General features: G+C 34.5%; 2 protein-coding genes across 2 annotated transcripts in view; one reads left to right on the forward strand and one right to left on the reverse strand.

The window, feature by feature from the left end:
- Positions 1–21,362, reverse strand: part of LOC145288157 (uncharacterized) — a 50,767-nt gene that overhangs the window by 21,611 nt on the left and 7,794 nt on the right. The gene's annotated exons all lie outside the window — the stretch shown is intronic.
- LOC145287925 (sodium/hydrogen exchanger 1-like) overlaps positions 18,953–21,362 on the forward strand; it is a 137,188-nt gene continuing 134,778 nt past the window's right edge. The window contains exon 1 of the mRNA XM_080135877.1: positions 18,953–19,058. The gene's annotated coding sequence lies outside the window, so the exon portion shown is untranslated. The remainder of the gene's footprint in view (positions 19,059–21,362) is intronic.

Raw genomic sequence — 21,362 nt, forward strand, 5'->3', positions numbered from 1 at the left:
CGTTGGTAGCTATGGAAAAAGTGATTTCTGTGCGCGATAGCAGCAGCACATTCTGGGGAGAACCATGGCTGGCTGTTAGGTTTTTGTTGGAATTTTTTAGATTGTATGAATTGGTCTATGCCTACAATTAACCATTCGGTCAGATCTGATACTATAGAGGACACTTCCTTTTAAACATGGAGTGCAGAGGTAAATCAGATATTAATGTACGGAAGCTATCCCAGTCAGCCATAGAGTATCAGTATACAGTACGGTGGAGGGGTACATCTGGGGACTTATTACATTTTGTTTTTATCTTAACTGATACGACGGAGTAGTCAGAGGATCCTAGAGGAGAATGAACGGAACATGAACATAGCTCAGGGGAAGTTGAGAGAAAAAGTTCTAGGAGGCTTGCATATTGACCGGGTGTATCGGGCACACGGGTGGGTTCGCGAACAATCTGAGTGAGGTCATAAGCAATGGCAAAATCATGACAAAACCTCCCCTCATCGTCTATTTGAATGGGTCAGCTATTCCACATTATGGACGTTGAAGTCACCACAGATGTGGATGTTAGCCGAGGGATGTGCAGACAGTATGTGGTCTATTTTCTCAGATATGCTCTTAAAGATAGTAACTCCGCTGTTGTGGGGCCGATAGAGGGCTAATTTAAATGCAGTGGTGTTAGTAAGTGCAACCTTAAAGCACATATAGGGTAAATTAGGATCTTCTCTCACAGGAAGCCATCTTTAATGTAGGCACATATTCCATGCCCATGGCGATCTTGGGGGTCAGATTTAGCTGTTAAGTTAGAGTATCCGTTAATTATGAACTCATCTAGGGAAGGGGTCGGCCCTATTCCAGTTTCGCTTAGAAATAATATGTTCGGTTTCGTCTCCTGCAATTGGGTTTCAACCTCTGGAAGGTTGGAATGTAGACCCCTGATGTTGGAGAAGGAGACCTGGTAGTAGGGGTCTACATTGGAAGATGGGGTTCTAGGTTTATAAATATATATATATATATATATATATATTATAATATATTTATGATGGGGAATTATCACCATAAGTTTCTTTTATTTCATTAAAAGTCTCCTGTGGTGTGCGTCCTTTCAAATACAAAAACCGGATCACTGCTCGACATTCAACAGGCTCCATTTCACACCTGACTCAGTTCAAACACCTATAAAACAGAAACCACAATTAGTTCAGGACTATAATTTGCCACATAACCCGTAGAGATATAAATCATTGCACATACAAAATTTCAGCTAGATAAGACAACTGGAAGTGGGTCGGGGGTATTACTGATTGCACGCCCCTCGTGTGTATGTATATATATATATATATATATATATATATATATATATATATATATATATATATGGTAAAACTGGTAATTGAATTGAAACTCCTTTTTCTCCCTCCTCTCTTTTTTCTTTACCAGCCCCTCTCTCCCCCTCCCTCTCCCTATATCCACATATCTCCACCCAAGCCTACTTGAATCTGCTACCCCCACACACACAATACAACCTAATATACTTTAAACTACAAAACTGAAATATTGTCATTACCCGCCTTCCCCCTCTATTATCTCCTACCCCAAACCCCTCTCCTTTTTCTTTACATTCCCCCGCCCTTGTATTCCTCCTAAAAACAATTCTTCCTAATACTAACCAACCATTTCTGTAAGGTCTGACGAGGCTGTTAGATCGTAAACACGGTCCAACATCCGAAACATATGTAACAGATAAAACGGTAATAATATATATATATATATATATATATATATATATTACAAAAGATCGTAAGCGACTAGAGGCTGGTCCCCTATGTTTTGGATTTGAAACCGATGATACTGATGTATTTACACAAATATCTCAAAGTTCTTAATATCCATCCAACTAAAACGTCCCAACTGGGTAGTTTCCAAATCAATTAGATCAGGCTTAATTATATACGAAAACAAGGGTCCATGGAAGATTTTACTTCGATTATCAAATTCTGCTTTGAATGCTTAAATGTGTCCCTGAAGCTCATGTACATTTACTTCAAATTAATTTGAGAGACTCTTTACATTTGAGAAGTACTTGAATACCTTGATGTTGAGGTCACGGGTCAGGTAAAAATGTTTAGTTTCATTGTAAATGCATTCCAATAGCTAAATAGATCAAGTACCTTTTGAGCCGCCCTTGTAATTTCAGATTAAGTTAATTTAAATGTGTGTTTATGCCAGTCATAAACAACTTCAACAACCAGTTTTCATCAATCAGTTCAGAAAAGTGTTTCTTTTTTCTCATCAAGAAACATCTTAATAAGCTCAAGACAACTGACAAATCTAGTTAAAATTGTGTCTCAACTAAATCAGCAAACATTGCTGTGTAGCAGATTTCCATATTCGCACTCAGTTTCTTATAGAAGAGACTTGAACTGCCTGTGCACCAGTGAAGAATGCAAAGCAATAAAGTTGACTATTCCAACAACAGTAGTTATCACAGACAGCAAATTCAAAGATAAGGTGTTTGCGCATACGCTCTCCTGGCGTATAATACAATGAAAATTCAAAAGTTTGCGACCAATATGATTTTCAAAAGTTTTACAAGTCCTTTCTTCTTGCCAACCATTGCAGCAGTACCATCGGTTATCACATAGAGCAATTTGTTTAAGTCGATGTAATGTTTAGCAAAATAACTAATAGATGCAGTCAAAATGTATTCTGCTTTAGTTGTGCTATAAAGCAATAATACGCAACACAACTCTTCATAAATGTGATTATTTTCATATCTTGCAACTACGGTTAAGCAAAACAAATCATTTAAATCTGTGCTTTCATCAAGAGCAACACTGAATACTTAGGGTCGTTTTAGTCCAGACATTTGTTTAATGGTTACATTTTAAGCCAAGTTAATTATGCGCCTCTCAACTGATCTTGCAGAAGCAGGTATTTCTCTAATTCGAGAGAATATAATATCTTTATTTGGTAAATCACTGAATAAAATTTCAGCACTTCTCAAAAACTTTTCTTTGATTTATTCTCCGTCTGTAAATTGTTTTCCTTTCAAAGCCACACATTTAGCTATTTTATAAATTCAGTTGCTTTATTCTTAATCCCAGTTGCTTCGCTCAAAATATCAGTTTATTTTTTTAAACCAGAAATAGATTTTTTGATGGCTTCACTTTTCTTTTCTGAAGTTTTAACCTTAGACTGGTATTTTGTTTGAAAGTGTTTTTGTACACTAGATGTTGATCAACTTTATTTTTCTTTGCGGCCATAATTAACATAATTGATTTTCTGAAATTATAAATAGATCAGTTAATATAACCCTATGTCATCTGGGCTGTATCCGTCACATTTCTGGTTCAAGTGACCATATTTGTGATATACCCCTGGCCGTGTTCCTCGATCCTGGCTCACAGGACCATAGATGCAACCCAGCAGGGCTACACTCTTAGCTTTGTCTAGTGGTGGACCCCTCCAAATGTAACCAGACGCTTACTGGTTATTGGAACTACCAGTCTGATGCTTAGGGCACGCAAAACCTGTATAACCCTAAGTCTGTGTGGCAACACTGTTTATTTTGGCTGTCGTGTTGACTTTGTGCTGAATCTGGTCTGTGTCTTCCATCGTCTGGCGTCAGAGTATATCTGAAATGAACTGCATCCTCACTCAGGCTGACATTCGATAAGTAAACAAACACTCGGGGTCATTTTCTTATAAACAAATAAAATAATTATTCATAAAATATTCTTAAGATATACGGGGTACTCTTGTATAAAGTTGAATTCTTTCGGTTCTTAACGGCTTTCTGATGCAGGTTGTTACAACTAGGTTCGTTTAGACAATCTCCCAGCTAGGAACAAGAGCTTTTCAACTTAGCTTTCCTTGGTGAGTTCTTACCATCTCTTCAGTTAAGTGTTGTGCGTCTGTGTGCACGCAGGTGACTTTTTAATCCAGCTTTAGTCCTACATGAAAGTACACATATGTAATATGAAAACTTTTCTTCTTGTAAAGGGGATCGCATGATAATATTGTAAATCTTCGAAGGATGTGTCAGGCCACTTTTAGAGTTGCAGAATAGACCACAAATATGTCAACTTAGTGTCGCCAGATGTGCTGTAAAAGCCGCTTCAAAAGACTGCCGTTCCTGTCTTTGATTGTGTGATTTTAGATGATTTACAAAACCAGCTTTTGACAAAAGGTATCTGCCACATACAGTGCACTTCAGTTCCTGTTGTAATTTCTCTGACATTATATTTTCGTCCTGTTTTCTTAAAATTGGTTTTAAGACCTCAGATCTACACGCGGCTTTTCAAAAATCTTACAACTTTGATGGTTTTTCTCCACAGTGATCAATCTTTCACTTGATCTTCTCAGTTATGTACATCCATCTCAAGTATTTTCAAGTTGTTTTTTCAAAGAATCCTTAAACCTTTTTCTTGGTTTATGTTTTGGTCTTTTACCCTTATCTATCTCACCATAAAACAGTTGTTTAGGAAGCCTTTTGTTCTCCATCCTAACCAAGTGTCAAGTCCAGCGCATTTGAATGATTTTCATTTCTATACTATCACTATTTGATCGTTTAAGAACTACAGTGTCAAGCGTTAGAGTCCTCAAGTTAATATTAAGCATTCTTCAAATACAACTTTAGTGAACCCTTTCCAATAACTTGAAACGCCTTCTATAAGTTGTCCAAGTCTCTGACACACATATAGCAGCGTAGTGATAACGCATACTTCATAAACACTTTGCTTTGTTTTTGATGTGATTCCCCGATCTGACCACACGTTTTTCTAGTTTGTTAAAAGCAGAACTGGCTTTAGCTATTCTGTGATTTATCTCAGCATCAAGCATACAGTCTTTACTCAACATACTATCCAGATATACAAAATTGTCCGTGACATTTAACTTCTTACCATCAACCAAGATGTTTGGTTTAACATATGGCATTCCTATAGGAAAAGATTACATAACATATGTTTTCTGGAGGCTGATGGTAAGTCCAAAAGCTTTACAAGCCTCTGATAACTTGTCTATAATCATCTGTGTGTCTGCTTCTGAATGTGAAACAAGGTCTGCATCATCTGTTTATAAAAGTTCAAGAACAAGATTCTGAAAAGTTTTTGATTTTGTGTTGAGACGTCTACGGTTAAAAAGTTTACCTGATGTGAACTTTAATGGATTTCTGTCTGATCCAACTTCGGTCAAAAACGGTGTGAAACAAGGTGATATACTTCTCCTACATTATTTTCCATATATTTCGCTGTTATGCTGGTGCATGCTTTTAACAACTGTGATATTGAGGGGAAGTTTTGGTTTTGCACATCAGGTAAACTTTATATATATATATATATATATATATATATATATATATATATATTCAGAATAAAGTTATTTAACAATCAGCTGGTATGGAAAGCTGTGATTATAAGATTTACAAAATATTACTGGCAGTAATATTCTATAAGTATTATCCCATCTAAATAAGAATTGCTCGATATACAAAATAGAGCAAATAAATTAAATTTAATGATTCAATGAATTTCAAAAAACCTTTTTTGAAGTGAAATATCAAATATTAATCTAAATTTTTATATCCTTTTCTTCAAATTCCTTTGTTATATGGCTTCTGATTAATCAATTATTTTTTACTTTGCTTTTCCATGTCTCACTGACTTTAGCAAATAGGGTACATACGTTTATACATATTGGTTAATATTTTTTTCCTCTGAACAGATGGTAGACATCGAAACCCTATAGGTTAAGGAGATAAAATTTCTAAAGTATTCTTTGTCTTACTTAGAATAATAAAAATCTTTGATATGAAACTCGAACATTTCACTTCAAAAAAGTTTTTTTGAAATTCATTGAATCACTATAATCTAATATATATATATATATATATATATATATATATATATATATATATATATATATATATATATATATAATATAAAGCTGTATGTGTGTGTGTGTGTGTGTGTGTCTGGTCACGAATAGGCTCCTATATGGTTGACTATTTTAAAAAACTGATACATATAATGATAGAAGATGTATCGAGACACAGGAATGGGTATGTTTGATCTGGCAGAACGGTGATTCATTAAAATTGTGGGGTCTGCGTTCGCGCCTGGTCCACAAAGTATGGAAATAAAAAATTGAAAAATTAAAAAAAAACGTTTACAAGTGTTTGTGATATAGATGTACATAAGAATACTTTGATGTATTGTTTTAACTTAAATAGGAATGGTATAGTCATCATCATCATCATCATCATCAACGCTCTGATCCCCATCTGGCATCAATTGTGATGGATGGCTCTCGTCTGGGTGAGGCGCCGTGTTTTGACAAGCTTCTGGGTTTGACCTTTACTCCTGATCTGAAATGGAACACGTACATCAAGTCTGTTGCCAAGGTCTCTGGAAAGATGGTGGGATCCTTCTACCGCTCCAGAAGATATCTCACTACTGATGCAATTCTCTATCTATATAAAAGCCAAGTACGTCGAAGGATGGAATACTGTTACCATATCTGGGCAGGAGCTGCTAAAAACAGCCTATCCTGCCTTGACAAAGTACAAAATAGACTTCGTGGCTTAGTGGGGGATGCCCTTTTCTCTACCCTGCAACCTCTCTCCCACAGAAGAGACGTTGCGAGCCTATCCTTGTTTTATCGTTATTTCCATGGCAGATGCTCGTCTGAACTCCAATCTCTGGTCCCCCCTTGCCAATCTTTCACGAAAAACACCCGTCTAGCTGAATCCACTGTGAAAAATTTCCCCCACTCTATATCTGTGCCTAAATCAAAACGTGGATTCCATGAACAAAGCTTCTTTCTTAGAACTGCACGCCTGTGGAACTGTTCCGTCTGCCTGCTTCCCTCCGGACTACAACTTGGATGTCTTCAAGTCCAATGTTAACAAATTCCTAATGAACCGCCCCCTTAAGTAAACACTTCATCAAATCTCTTCACTAACGTAATGTACTTGCAATAACCCTTATGCCTGAGTGGTGATCACTGTGTAAAAAAAAAAAAATAATAATAATAATAATAAAATTGTGGGGTCTGCGTTCGCGCCTGGCCTCCATGGAATGGAAATAGGCACGAACTTTAATAAAGACTTTTCTGCGTAAGTATACTTTGATAATTATGTTTCAGTTTGAAGAAATATGGTATAATAAAATTATGGGGTGTTCGTTCATACCTGACCTCCATAGAATGTCACCAAGTTTAACAAGGTTTTTTAATATTGATCCACAGAATATTGTGATAAGTGTTTCAGTGTGAACAGGTAATGTATAATAAATTATGGGGTTTATCTATTTTATTTTTACTTTCATCATATTTTTCTTTGGTTTTGATACCTCCAAATTCAACCCAAATTTACAACCCTTCCTTTTCATAACCTATCATACTTTCATAAATCAGAGTCCATTTTCTGTAGGCTGTTTTTGAACCCAGTCAACGACGAGCACTTTTGCTAGTACTATAGACGATATGAGGATATTTTTATATTGGATTGTAGTACCTGGTCAGACGCGAAAAAAGTTAGGCTTTTGCTAAGGAAATTGGGAACACCCGAGCATACAAAGTTCGTGAATTTTATTCTCCCAAAAAAGATCAGTGAGTTGAACTTCCAAGAAACAGTTATGCTACTTACAGAACTATTTTCTGCAAAAACGTCTCTTTTCCATAGGCGATATAAATGTATGAATGTTACTAGAAGAGAGGAAGACGACTACACTACTTATGCAAGTATAGTGAACAAGCATTGCGACGATTTTAAACTGAAGGAATTATCATCAGATAATTTTAAATGTTTAATATTTGTGCAAGGGCTGGTCTTAAATAAAGACGCTGAATACAGGCGTCGTGTTTTAAATAAACTCGAAAATGAACCGAATTTAAAACTACAAAACTTAGCGGAAGACTGTGAACGATTTATTGCGTTGAAACAAGACAGTCGTGACATAGAGGAAAGCGGATTGTCGATAATAAAAAGATCCATCAAAAGAAAAATTCGACTTCAAAAAATAACCAGAGAAAGAAACAGGGGAAAGATCCACCTAGACCATGTTGGAAGTGTGGAAATAAACATTGGTATAATGAGTGCCCCTACAAATTCAAACAATGTGACAACTGCCACCAGAAAGGGTATAAAGCATCGCATTGTAGAAAAAATCTGGTAGAAAGACATCCATTTAACTTACGAAAATTGAACCTGAGGAACAAAATATCCGGAAATGTGTACAGGTCAAAATGTTTAAAAAGAAAGTAAGGCTACAGCTTGATAGTGGGTCTTACATTTCCATTATTAATGTACAGACATGGAAGAGGCTTGGAAGACCCACTATGATTAAATCACATAAAACGGCGAGAAGCGTCAGTGGCGAAAAAATTACCTTCGAAGGAGATTTATTGACGAATACTTTTTTTCCAAAACAGGGCCGAAAAAGCAATATTTTTTGTCATGCGAAAATCAAACAACCTCTTTGGAACTGATCTGTTCGAAAAGTCTTGACTATGGGATCTGCCTTTAAGCTCGTTTTGCCAAAAAGTTGAGGATTCGAATGTGGAGGCAGAAAAACTTAAGAGGATGTTAAAAAAAGAATTTCCCAGACGTATTTTCAGGCGGTTTGAGAAGGTGGACAAAAGCGGTAGCAAAATTTGACGTAAAAGTAAATAAACAGCAAGTGTTCAGAAAGAAAAGAAATGTTCCATACGCCGCTATAGAACAGATAGATGGTGAATTAGAAAGACTCGAAAACACGGGTGTAATCGAAAAAATTGATCACAGTGAGTGGGCTGCACCAACGGTTTACATCAAAAAGAAGAGTAAGGAGATTCGGGTTTGCACCGACTTTGCGACAGGCTTAAACAGGGCATTACAAGATCACCATTATCCTCTTCCGAGCCCTGAAGAGATATTTGCGAAACTGAGTGGAGGGAAATATTTTTCTAAAATCGACCTCAGTGATGCGTATTTACAAGTTCTAGTCGATGAGAAGTGTTCAAAGCTGCTATTTATTAATACGCATAAGAGATTGTACAAGTTTAACAGACCTGCGATTTTTCAGCAAATTATGGGCATTATGTTAAATGGGTTGGATTTCACAGTAGGGTACCTGGACGATGTGTTAATGAAAAGCGCTAGCAAAGAACAACACAAAGCTCATGCAATCCAAATATTCAAAAGGGTCCAGGAGGAGTAAAACAGGAAAAATGTACATTTTTTCATGGAGAAAATAAAATACTTGGGACAAATCATCCATAAAAATGGAAGAAGGCCGGATCCAGATAGATCAAGTGCAATAAAGAATATGCCTGCTCCAGAAAATATTGCGTCTTTACAAAGTTTCTTAGGTTTGTCAAATTGCTACAATGTATTTGTGGCAAATATGCATAAACTAAGGTCGCCTTTAAATGAACTGTTAAGGAAAGACTAAAAATGGGTCTGGACGCAAGAGTGCGAAGAAGCATTTCGGGAAATTAAAGAGACTTTAATGTCTGACTTGTTTCTGGCACATTATAATCCCAAGCGTGAAATTATAGCTGCAAGCGATGCGAGCTCCTATGGCATAGGAGCATGCATTTTACACAAAATGGATGATGGAAAAGTGAAACCCATAGCACATTCATCCCGATCACTTTTGTCAGCCGAAAAAAAAAACTACTCACAAATTGAAAAAGAGGCGCTAAGCATTATATTAGCGGTAAAGAAATTTCATCGTTTCCTGCACAGTAGGCAATTTCTGTTACAAACAAACAATTATTAACGATTTTCGGATCGAAAAAGGGACTACCACAACATACAGCGGATAGACTCCAAAGATGGGGTATCATACTTCTGAATTACAATTTTCAAATGGAGTATGTACCATCTAAAAAATTTGGTCATGCGGACGGGTTATCGAGGTTAATACCTAAGCAGACAGAAACATTGGAGGATATGGTAATAGCAGCTATTCAAGCGGAAGTTGAAGTAAAAAATACGTTATGTGACACAATAAGAGAACTTCCAGTAACGCTTGATGAGATTAAGCGTAAGGCAGAGGTGGACGAATTTATTATACACACGAAAGAAAGGATCACCAATAACGAACTGGATGAAAAAATTTATTCAATTTGCGATAACGTCCTGTTATATAGCGACAGGTTAGTAATTCCTGCGAGATTACAGAAAAGAATGCTCAAGGAATTCCATGTAGGACATCCAAGTATATCAAGAATGAAAAGCCTTATACGCTCTTTCGTTTATTGGCCAAACATGGATAAGGATATAGAAGGAAAAATCAGGGAGTATAGAGGATGCGTATTAGCTATGAAAGCTCCTCCGACTCAATTGGTCGGATCGTGGGAAAACCGAACCGACCTTGGTCTAGGATTCATTTAGATTTTGCAGGACCGCTAGATGGGTTCTACTATCTCATTGTTGTAGACACCTATCTAAATGGCCGGAAGTATTAAAATGTAAGAATCCCACATCCGAGGTAACTATCAACTTCCTGTATGAACTATTCGCTAGGTTTGGAGTAGTAGACTGCATTGTTACAGACAATAGAACACAATTTACGTCTACCGAATTTAAACATTTTTGCGAGGATCATTTAATCGAGCATATAACTATACCGCCATACTACCCAAGAAGTAATGGACAAGCAGAGAAATTTGTTGGCACATTCTAGAGAGCACTGAAAAAAGCTAGTGGGTCGCTGACGGATAAGTCAATCCAACAGTTTTTACAAGTCTACAGAGTCACTTCGAATGCAAACATCGAATTGTCGAAGACACCTGCTGAGGTTATGTTCGGGCGCACGGTTAGATCGATTTTTCACAAGTTGTTAGCAAACTAGGATAGGCCAAACCTAAAAAAAAACACAAAAAAAAAAAACAAAAAAAAACGGTATAAAGTTGGTAAAAGAGTCTTCTACAAGATTCACAAAAATAATAAGACTTTCTGGGAGTCCGGCATTGTTGAGAAACACATAAACGTCACACTAACCAAATTCGAAAAAGATACTCGAACAGTGCGGTGACCAAATCGCCTGAGGAGGACATCATGGACACAGTGTTTGATACTTTTCAGGTGGCATACCAGAGACAGCTCCGGAGAACAGAAGATCAAGCAGAAAACGGAAATCAACAGAATTGATTAGGGTGAACCCAAAACAAAAACGTTATTAATCCCAGACGGGGTATTTTCAAAGAGAGGTGTTACCGGCCTTCCTTGAACAGAGGAATTTACACCGATTAGCACTATAAATAGCGTTAGTAATTCAAACACCGGTGAGAGAGATGCGACTGCACTTCAACTGCTAGTCGAGTACCCAGCAGATATACACGCTTTCCTATCTTTGTACATTATTGTTAATACACTTGTTCCTTAACCGAACCTCGACTTGATTGTTCTTATTTTCACTGTTGTCCCACGACACAACATTAATATTTGTTAAATGGGGGCGAGAATAAAAGGATAAATCGTTTATTTCTTAACCTTATGTATAAGTGTGTTTATTTCTATTAACTGTTGGAGTACGGTATAACAATATCCTGGCCAATTTATCTAATCTCAGGGTTTTGCGATCTGTGGATTATATACCGTAGTATTTCTTTCCCTTTCATTTGTCACCTTTTTTTTCTGGCAGTGAATAATGTTTTCTTATGTATTGAATTGATTGGACAAAGGCTCAGACCAGTCGTTTCTTTCTACCAATCAAAACGTAGAAACTATTAATTTCCAAATTTCGCGCGTAGTATAAAAACTCAAATACAGCGTTTTTTTTCTCTTTTTTTCTTTTTATTTCAGGAAAAACACTCGTGTGTGTCCAGGCCTTTTAGATTGAACACCCCTCGGCAAATAGCATATACACACACACACACGCACGCACGCACGCACGCACGCACGCACGCGCGCGCGCGACGAGAAATTTTCACTAATTACTAAACCAAGGTATATGCACTCTGTTAAACGAGCATATACACCTAAGTTTTTGCATATAGTCTTTCACCGGAAAAACAGGCATGCTAATGCACACACATCTTCATGTCTATTCCATTTAAGCATGCATAAATTCTTGCGGCACCAGCCGAAACAAGCATTTATACTCGATTTCTTTGATCAGCTTTCTTTTATCAGAATGTTCTTGGATTCTTTGAACTCTTATCAATTTCTAACACTTTATTTTACATTGTCTAAACAAGGTTGTCAATAAAATGTAATCATTTAGTATGAATATTAATTCTTTTTTTTTTTTTTTTTTTTTTTTGGATATTCCTCTTCCTCTGCAAACTGTTCACAGAACGGTAAATTTTTGGTTCTATTTAACACATGGTCTGAAGAATAGCTGTCCTCTCGAATAAGATACGATAGAAAATGCCTCGTCTGTAACTTATGTCTACTCTTCAAAATAGCCGAACCATAAAGAATATAACATTTAATAGTTTAGACCATGGTTTCTCAACAAGGATTTCACAGAATCCTGGGGGTCCTTAAAAAGTTACCAAGAATTCCTTAAAGAGCTACTGATATATAGACATCTGTCAAGGTTTTTTTTATTTCAAATCTAAGTTTCTTATATGTGTATAGAATTGTGAATAAACTGAAAAAAAAAAAGAGTTCAGTTATGTGTTCCACAAGATCCTGAGAGTTCTTTAAAAGCTTACCAAAAGTTCCTTCAAAAGATGCTAATAAATAGCCAAAAATTATTATGCCTTTGTGCATTTTTAGGGCTTTTTCAAACTTAATTTTCTTATACATGTATGGAATTATTGGAAAAGGATCTAATTATGCGTTTGAACTAGTTGTCAGAAAAATATATTGATTTTTTTTTTCAAAATTTTACATGAATTTGAGAAAGACAAATATTTTTAAACCTAAACCGGCCATAAAAAGAAAATAATTGTTTACATTATGAAGGAGAAATAAACTTGTTAAATAAGTTCTTATGTATGGGGTTCCTCAGAGCATCACTATTATTGGAAGGGGTTTCACGAACGTAAAAATAAAAGTTAGTTTCAACATATCAATATCGTTTAATTTTTTTGTTTTGTTTGTGCTATTTTTTTTTTGTTTTTTTTTTTCAATTATATAAAATAAGCAAGAAGACAAAAAATATTCATGAGAAAATATCGATCTATACGCTTCAACCAAAATATGCCAAATTTATGAAAACTGACGCGAATGAGAGCAATCTTCACCCGCACGCCTACAAAGAGGGGATGCCAAAGAGCACCTTACCCCCTCAACCTCACCTACTTGTCATCCGTAAGCGAATAATCTCATTGATTACGTAGGATTCATATGGTTCAGGTAAGTTTTTCTTTTTGCGTGAGGTTATATAATATCACCAGGTAGGATCGTCTTATCTTTCCCTCGTCTTCGTTCCAATTTATTTTGGTCGCATGATAGATGTGATCGATAACAACGTATTTATTGCTTTAAAATTATACATATTTCTTATTAATATTTATTCAATAATTTTCTTTCTTTTTTTTTAAATTAGATCTGTTGAAAAAATGCATTCTACAAGAAAGATGTCTATACAATAAATACAATAAATAATATACAAGAGAAAGGGCCTAATCCGTAAATTATTGTCTACTGTTCAAAATAGCCGAACAAAGAAGAATTTAATAGTCTAGAACAAAGTTTGCCAACAACCTTGAGGGTTCTTTAAGAAGTTGCCAAGAATTCCTTAAAGAGATACTGATACACAGACAGTTTTCATTTTTTTTTTCAAACCTAATTTTCTTATACATTATTTTCTGATATTTTGTATATAGATATCTTTCGTAAAGAATGCATTTTTTTCAAGAGGTGATCTAATTAAAAAAAAAGAAAGAAAATTATTGAATAAATATTAAGTTAGGTATGTGTATATGTTTATAGATTTGTATGCATAGAATTTGCTCCTAAACTAATTAACTGATCATTACGTTTCTGAATTTTGAAGATGAAGATTGATTATTTGTATTATTTTGGATTCTTCGGACTACTGTTCTAATCTTGAGTATTGGTTCAGTGGTTAACGACACGGACTGACGACCTGGGTATGCCAAGTTCAAATCAAGTTCTTTCCACAAAAATAGCTTTCACTTAGGATGTTAGCAACCTTTACATGATCCCTCCTGTAAGTCCTTGATGTCTTTCTAGAAAGAATTCTGACTAAAAAGATATCGGGGAGAAACCAATACCAACAATAGAATCATCAAATTTATACGATATGGTAATGATCTTGAGTGTTATTTTCACAACGTTTGGGTCGATGTAACCTCCAACCTTCTTCGGGTGTATCTTGTCGAACTTGGGAATACACAATACAACTGAGCATTAGTTAGGACTTCTCCCCAGTCATGACTAACGAAACAAGAGCATGCTATCACAGTAGATTAAGCAGAGGGTCCCGTTCAAAGTGCCGTACGGATTCCCGAGTTCGACAGAATGATTTCCGAATTAGACAAGATAGAACTGAGAAAGGTCGGAGGTTACATCACCAGAAATGTTGTGAAAATAACACTCAAGATGGGAACAGTAGTCCGGAGGGTGCTTGTTAAGATAGAGTTGACAGATCGACTTTTTAAATATGTTGTTTTAAGCAAAAATAATATTACATACTTAATTATCATGCCGAAAATATTAATATAAAAAAAACCCCCCAAAAAACGAAAAACCATCGAGTAGAACAACTGCTTTTATGTTTTTTAGTAAAATAAAGTTTATTGCTATAGGCTAAAATGTTGATCGCCATTAAAATGTAATCTAAATTTTGCGTTCCGAGTTATGTCCCCTGTGTATGAACTCTTTACCGTCTACTTTAAAACATCTAAGAAAAGTGCAATGTTACCCAATTTTCCATAAAATATACTTTTAACTATAAATAACTTTTTACTCAATGATTTCTCATAATTTTTTGATATATTACCATTTTCGACATGATAATTAAGTATGTAATATCGTTTTTGCTTAAAACGGCATATCAAAAAAAAAAAAAAAAAAAAAAAAATCGAGCCGTCCGAAGAATTCAAATAATACAGATAATAATTATGAATTTTGGATCGTTTGTTGTTTTGTTTTACGGCATATCAACCCTTTTCAGGTAATTTAATGCCGAATCCAGTGATTTTGAAGAATTTTTTTAAATAGAATATATTTCTTTTGTTTTTTTTTCAAATCGGTTTCTATTTAACCCATAGCTGGGACCCTAACAGGTATTACCACTCCGGGTCAGAGTGGACCTGGGGGCAATGGCAATTAAAGGGTGGCTCCACACTTCCCAAAGCCTGCAAGCTGGGGCCTCACCATCGGATATAGTTTAAGGTCATATCCAGGACCTATGAATTTTGGAATACGTCTACTAGACCTAGTAGGGTCGCAGTGTGTACTATATTTAGCTTAGTTTTAAATTAAATTTAGACATAAAGTAGCATTATATATAGATTTTAATATAAGGACAAAGGATGCAAAACTGTTCTCTCAGGAGGAATTCATTTTATCTGTCCTGGGACAGGTATTCCTATCGTTTAAAAATATAGATAGAGAGCAATAATTGATTGCGGTGTTAAATTAGAAACCAGCTCAATCTAAATTAAAAAACAACAAAAAAAAAAAAACCGAAAAAATCTTTCTGATGTATGTACTCATAACGAAACGAAGATGTCATATTCCTCAAATCACTGAAATAGTTCATGTAGTTTTCTTTTTATATATATAAAAAATTATTTTTAGACGATTTTAAGCGATTAATGTGAAATCGTTAGCATTAAAAGACTGATCTCGCAAGTTAAAATTATCGTGGACTTATCTGCCCTTGTTTTTCAAAATGGCGATGTGAGACAGTCTCTCTTTACTTATAAAATTTTTACTCATAAAAGTTAATTTTCTTAGCTAAAAAAATGTATTTGATCAATTTATGTGATTTTGGAATAGGACATCTTCGTTCCGTGATAGGAAAATATTTTTTCTGTATTTTCTGCATTTTTGTGTTATTTTGTATTTATGTTGAACTGTGAACTTGTATCAGTAAAAAAAAAAAAAAAGGAAAAGCAGAGAAGATAAAAAAATAAAAATAAATTTTAAAATTAATTACTAATACTTGAAAAAAAAAAACACAAAATACAATTGTTTTTTTCGTTTTTTTTTTCTATTCAAACTATTAAGTGAAACATTTACGATGCATTCATGGCATTTCATTTATCAGTTGTGGCGGCCCTCTCTGGGTTTTTTTCTTTGTTTTCCCTTTTCTTTTTTGTTTTTCTTTCTTTTCTTTTTCTTTCCTTTCCTTTTTACATTTTTTCCCATTTCTTCTCATTTTCTTTCTTTTCTTTTGTTTCAATTTCTTTCTTTTCTTTCTTTTTCCTTTTTCTTTTCTTTTGTTTGTTTTTCTTTTCTCCCGTTTTTAGCACTTTCTTTTTCTCTTCTTTCCCATTTCTGTCTTTTGTTTTTCTTTTTCTTTTTCTTCTTTGATCTTCTTTCTTTTGTGTTTTCTTTCTTTTTTCTTTCTTCTTCTTTTCCTGCTCCTTTTTATTTTTCTGGTGTTTCTTTTTCTTTTCATTTTTCCCTTTTCTTTTCCTTTCTTTTTTGTCTAGAAATTATTGTAATCAACCCCATTTCTTTTGATGAAAGCGTTTCGTCATTTCTAGAGATCTCGATCGTCAATTTTTTCGTTTTTCCTTTTAAAGAGGAAATCTTTTCGCATAAACTGATTAATTTGAAATGAAATCGATAGTCTACTTCTCACGCTGAATATCATTGACATCATCGCTTGACAAATGATACTTTAGAGGCGGAGCGTGATCGTTATAATTGAATCTAATACACCTCATCTCTTATCTCATATATATATAATAAAATGACCGGAGAAATTCCCCTCTGGATCAAAGTATCGTAAGTTTGCAACAACAGATGCCACATACAAATTAAATACATCTAGGCTATTAGCAACAATCTTATGTAGTTTTCGACCACCATTGCAGACACATTCAGTCATGATCATAAAATACTACATTGCATCCGACGAACAACACCATCACAATCGCAACATCTTCAGAGGTAGTAGTTTTTGTTTTTCTTCCTAAATATTTACTGCTTCCACGGCTACCAGCTGACACCGGGACCTATTCTTGATTTTCCTACGATACTGTGATTACACTACTCGTAACTGGTTAATAGATACATATTCTATAATCCGATTCATAAATGATAAATTCTCCCTTTCCGTAGTCCACCCATTCTGATTGGCTGAGCACTTAAAATTCTCATATTACAGAATACATTACATAAACGAATGGTTACTGAATTTTAAACATGGCATCACTAACGGGCATATTATTTCGTTTTTTAGACAACTATTTTTCTTTATTACTTTATACATTTTTCGTTTTTATGTGAATTTTCCCTATTTACATGTTGGCGATTCATTAGATTCTATGGCTTCAACACTATGTAAACAGGTTTTTCTTTCATCTTTCTCTACATTCTCCCTCTCTCTCTCTCTCGCTCTCTCTCTCACTGTAACACTGCGATTATTTCTTTTGCGTGTTTTTGTGTCCATATGTTCGATTTATTATGCGACTCGCAAAAAAAAATCATATATGTAATCGTCATTCCACATTTAATTATGTATTCACAGATTAAACGAAAAAATGATTTCTGTTTTGGTCACGTGTCATGTGGCGTGAATACTAAGAAAATACCTGTCATTTATACTTTCTTCTACAACTACTTTATACATTTTCGCTTTTTTTTGTTTGGTCACATGACATGTGCCATAAACACACGGAAAATACCAAAAGCAGGTCAGAGAATTAGTTGGTCAAAACGTGGTGAGACAACAACAACTATGGAAAGCAGTAATTACTGAGGATATCACCATTCCTATCCTGTTGCGTTTAACCACCTGAAACAGGCCAGAAGAATAGTTGTCCGAAACGTTGTGAAACAATAACTAGGAAGATGAAGATAACAGTTTGCAAATAAATAAATAAATAAATATGCAAATTACTCATCTCGGAGTATTCCAATAATAAGAATAATATAATATTTTTCCATATTTTTATTATTATTATTATTATTATTATTATTATTATTATTATTATTATTATTGGTTTATAATGAGTTACTCACATTAATAAGTAATTTTTAGTGATCACTCACTGGCAACAACAGATGGTGTTCCCTAAAGTTTGAGTTATAACAAATCTTTCTAGTTGATTGGTGAGGGGTAGAGATAAAAAAGGTTGTCACGTTGGGTGAAAGTTTCAAACCAATAATTGCTTTAATTTTCTAATTTTTTTGAGGTGATGCAGCACCCTACGAGGTGCCAGATATTCACCCACTATTTTAGTCACTCCAATCGAGAGATCTTTTTAAGATTCTAACCGCCCCTTTGAGTGCGATTGTTTGTATTTCTCTTGCACTTGGTTCACCGGGTATATTCGACAAGTAGTTTTGGAAATTCTTTTTCATGAGTTCGGTTGCTTCTAATATTACTGGAATGATGGAAATCTTAAGATTCCAGTTTCTTTTCATATCTCCAATACTAATGATTACTATTATAGTATCCCATTGATTACTGTACACGCAATAACCCTTATCTCCGAGTGGCTTCCAGGCGTTGATAAGTGGTGACTACCATGTAAATAAAAAAAAATATCGTAAACTGCCACAATGGACGATCGAGTGTTTTCTGAAGAGCGTGTTTAGTTAAAGTCTGGTGTTAAGTAAGGTGTTTGAAGTCAGGCTGTCAAGATTCTGTGGATTTTATTTTTTTCATATATATATTTTGGTGAAAAACTCATAGACTTGCCAAACACGTAACTTAGATTAGAGACACTTTTTATTGGATTAAAATGGAACATTTTTAACTGGTTACTCATTAATAAGAAAAATACTTAAATGTTATTTGAATAGCTTTGCATGGGTTGGTGAGAGGTTATAAGGTGTAGGGGTTTAAGACGATATTGTGTCCAGCGAGCGCTTGAAGTCAGAAGTACAATGACAAACGAATGTTCCTTGAAGAATGACGCTGAAGAAATTGGAGAATGGATACATGAAGTTGGGTGCATCAAGCAAGGTGTTTAAGGTATATTTTTTTTATTTTCCGTAATGTATGAAAAAAAAAAAAAAAATTATGCACAAGGACACTCAAAAATTGGGGAGAAGGTGTCTATGGTCATCCTCGTCACTGTACCTTTTGCTTGTCTATTCTAATCCGACCTAAAGTTCTCATTCACTACAATACTACACAGGGCGTCATCCTATTTAAGATTTAAGATGTGTGTGTGCGTGTGTGTGTGTGTGTGTGTGTGTGTGTGTGTTTTGCTTTTTTGATACAATGTAAATATAAAAGAAAAGTAGAAAACGTCAAGATATTGTAGAATTGAATTCACAATATTTTATTCAAAACAAAGAATCTATATATCTATAAAAGTGAAATTGTGTGTGTGTGTGTGTGTGTGTGTGTGTGTACATTTCCATACCAAACTACTCTGTCAATGTTCAGTTTACAGACTCGAGATTTGACATAAGGGCTATTGAGATTTGAGAAAATCTTTTTAATTGGTTTTCGGCCGGAAATTTGGCTGTCAAGGGGTCAAAGTTCAACAGTTTGACCTTTGAAAACTCTACCAAACTCTCCCGCCAATTTTGAGTCTAAACACTTGAAATTTTAGATGTAGGTTACTTAGACATAGATCAAACGTTTTAATTTGATTTGAGCCCAAAACAATAAATGTTAAAAGGTCAAAATTGGGGTCAGAGTTTTAAAAAATTGACCTCTGCGGTCTCTACCAAATTACTCGGCCAAATCTTTGGTGTAAACATTGGAAATTTTACATAAAGTGTATTCGGACATAGCGCAAGCTTTTTAATCGGTTTTTGGCCGAAAATTTGACTGCCAAGGGGTTAAAGTTAAAAAAATTGGACCTTTGCGGTCTCTAGCAAACTATTCAGCAAATTTGGAGTCTAAACATTTGAAATTTTACATAAAGGGTATTCAGACATGCAGCAAGATTTTTTATCAGTTTTTCGGCGAAAATTTGGCTAAGAGATCAAAATTGAAAGAGTTGACCTTTGTAGACTCTACCAAACTCCTCTGCCAACTTTGGGTCTAAACACTTGAAACTTTAGATGTGGGTTACCTCGACATGAGTCAAACTTTTTAATATATATATATACATATCCACATAAAGTTATGAACAGTACACAAGGCTCAAGCAAAGCCGGGCTGAACTGCTAGTACAAAATAAAGATGAAAATAAAGGCTCTATCACTGATATTGAGCCTTTTAAATCTGGATAAGATTGTTGTTCTATAAATGTATGTTACTGTATTTATATTTCTGTACTTTAGAATTTGAAATGTTATTTATTAATCTTTACTTTACTTGAGCATTTTGCCCCTATTATATATCTTCTTCTTCTATACTCCTATAAATTTTTTTTTCAAACGTGTGTATTGATATTCATATTAAAATCCCTTTTCTCTATTTATTTAAAAAGAAAATACAATTTTGTTATATATGGGTTGTGGAATTGCATTCACTAGCAAAAGATCTAGCTAATTTGCATATTCTTTTAAACATTCATTTTAATTAAATCCCTATTAGTTTCTTCGGTTTTCTTATGGGATGATCATCTTTAGTTAACTATTCCATGTAATTATATTCATGCAGATTTTACATGATTTATGTAATGTTAATGTTTGCGTAAAAAGTTTATAGTAAAGACAAAATTATTTCCATATATATTTATGGATACGTATATATTTTTGTTTTAAAAATTTTGCCTACCAAACTCCTCCTAGAGATTTTCGTATTTGAATACATGCAAGCTTTATATTTGGGTTTTAGCCCAGAAAAATCGGTGCTAAGGAAAATCGGTGCAAAAATATAAAAATTAAAAAAAATGAAATTTGCCAGGTGAAGGTCGAACGTCGGTATTGCAAACACATAACATAGTAGCTATTGGTTCATGTTTTAATTTTTAGCCTTGCAGTAAATATGTCTTTATGGCCCAATCATTGGCGGCAAAGGCAAAAATAAGTCGTAAGCTAAAGGTTTTGGTTTCAATTCTCGGTGGTGGCGCACGAGTCTTTATTTTTTTAAAAAACTTTTTAAATCATTACTATATGTTGCATCCAATCTATCTATCTATCTATTTATCTATATGTCTATAAAAGTGAAAGTGTCTGTCTGTCTATGTGTGTGTTTGTCTGTCTAAATGTTAAGGGGTAATAATAGGGGTCAAAGTTAAAAAAAATTGACCGCGTTTTTTTTTTTGCTCAACATACACCTTCAAACACCCGAGCAACGCCAGGCTGAAATGCTAGTATATATATATATATATATATATATATATATATATATATATATATATATATATATATA

Source organism: Euprymna scolopes, chromosome 11 (assembly GCF_053919585.1).
Source record: "Euprymna scolopes isolate OS-2025 chromosome 11, ASM5391958v1, whole genome shotgun sequence".
Classification (NCBI taxonomy): Eukaryota; Metazoa; Mollusca; class Cephalopoda; order Sepiida; family Sepiolidae; genus Euprymna; species Euprymna scolopes.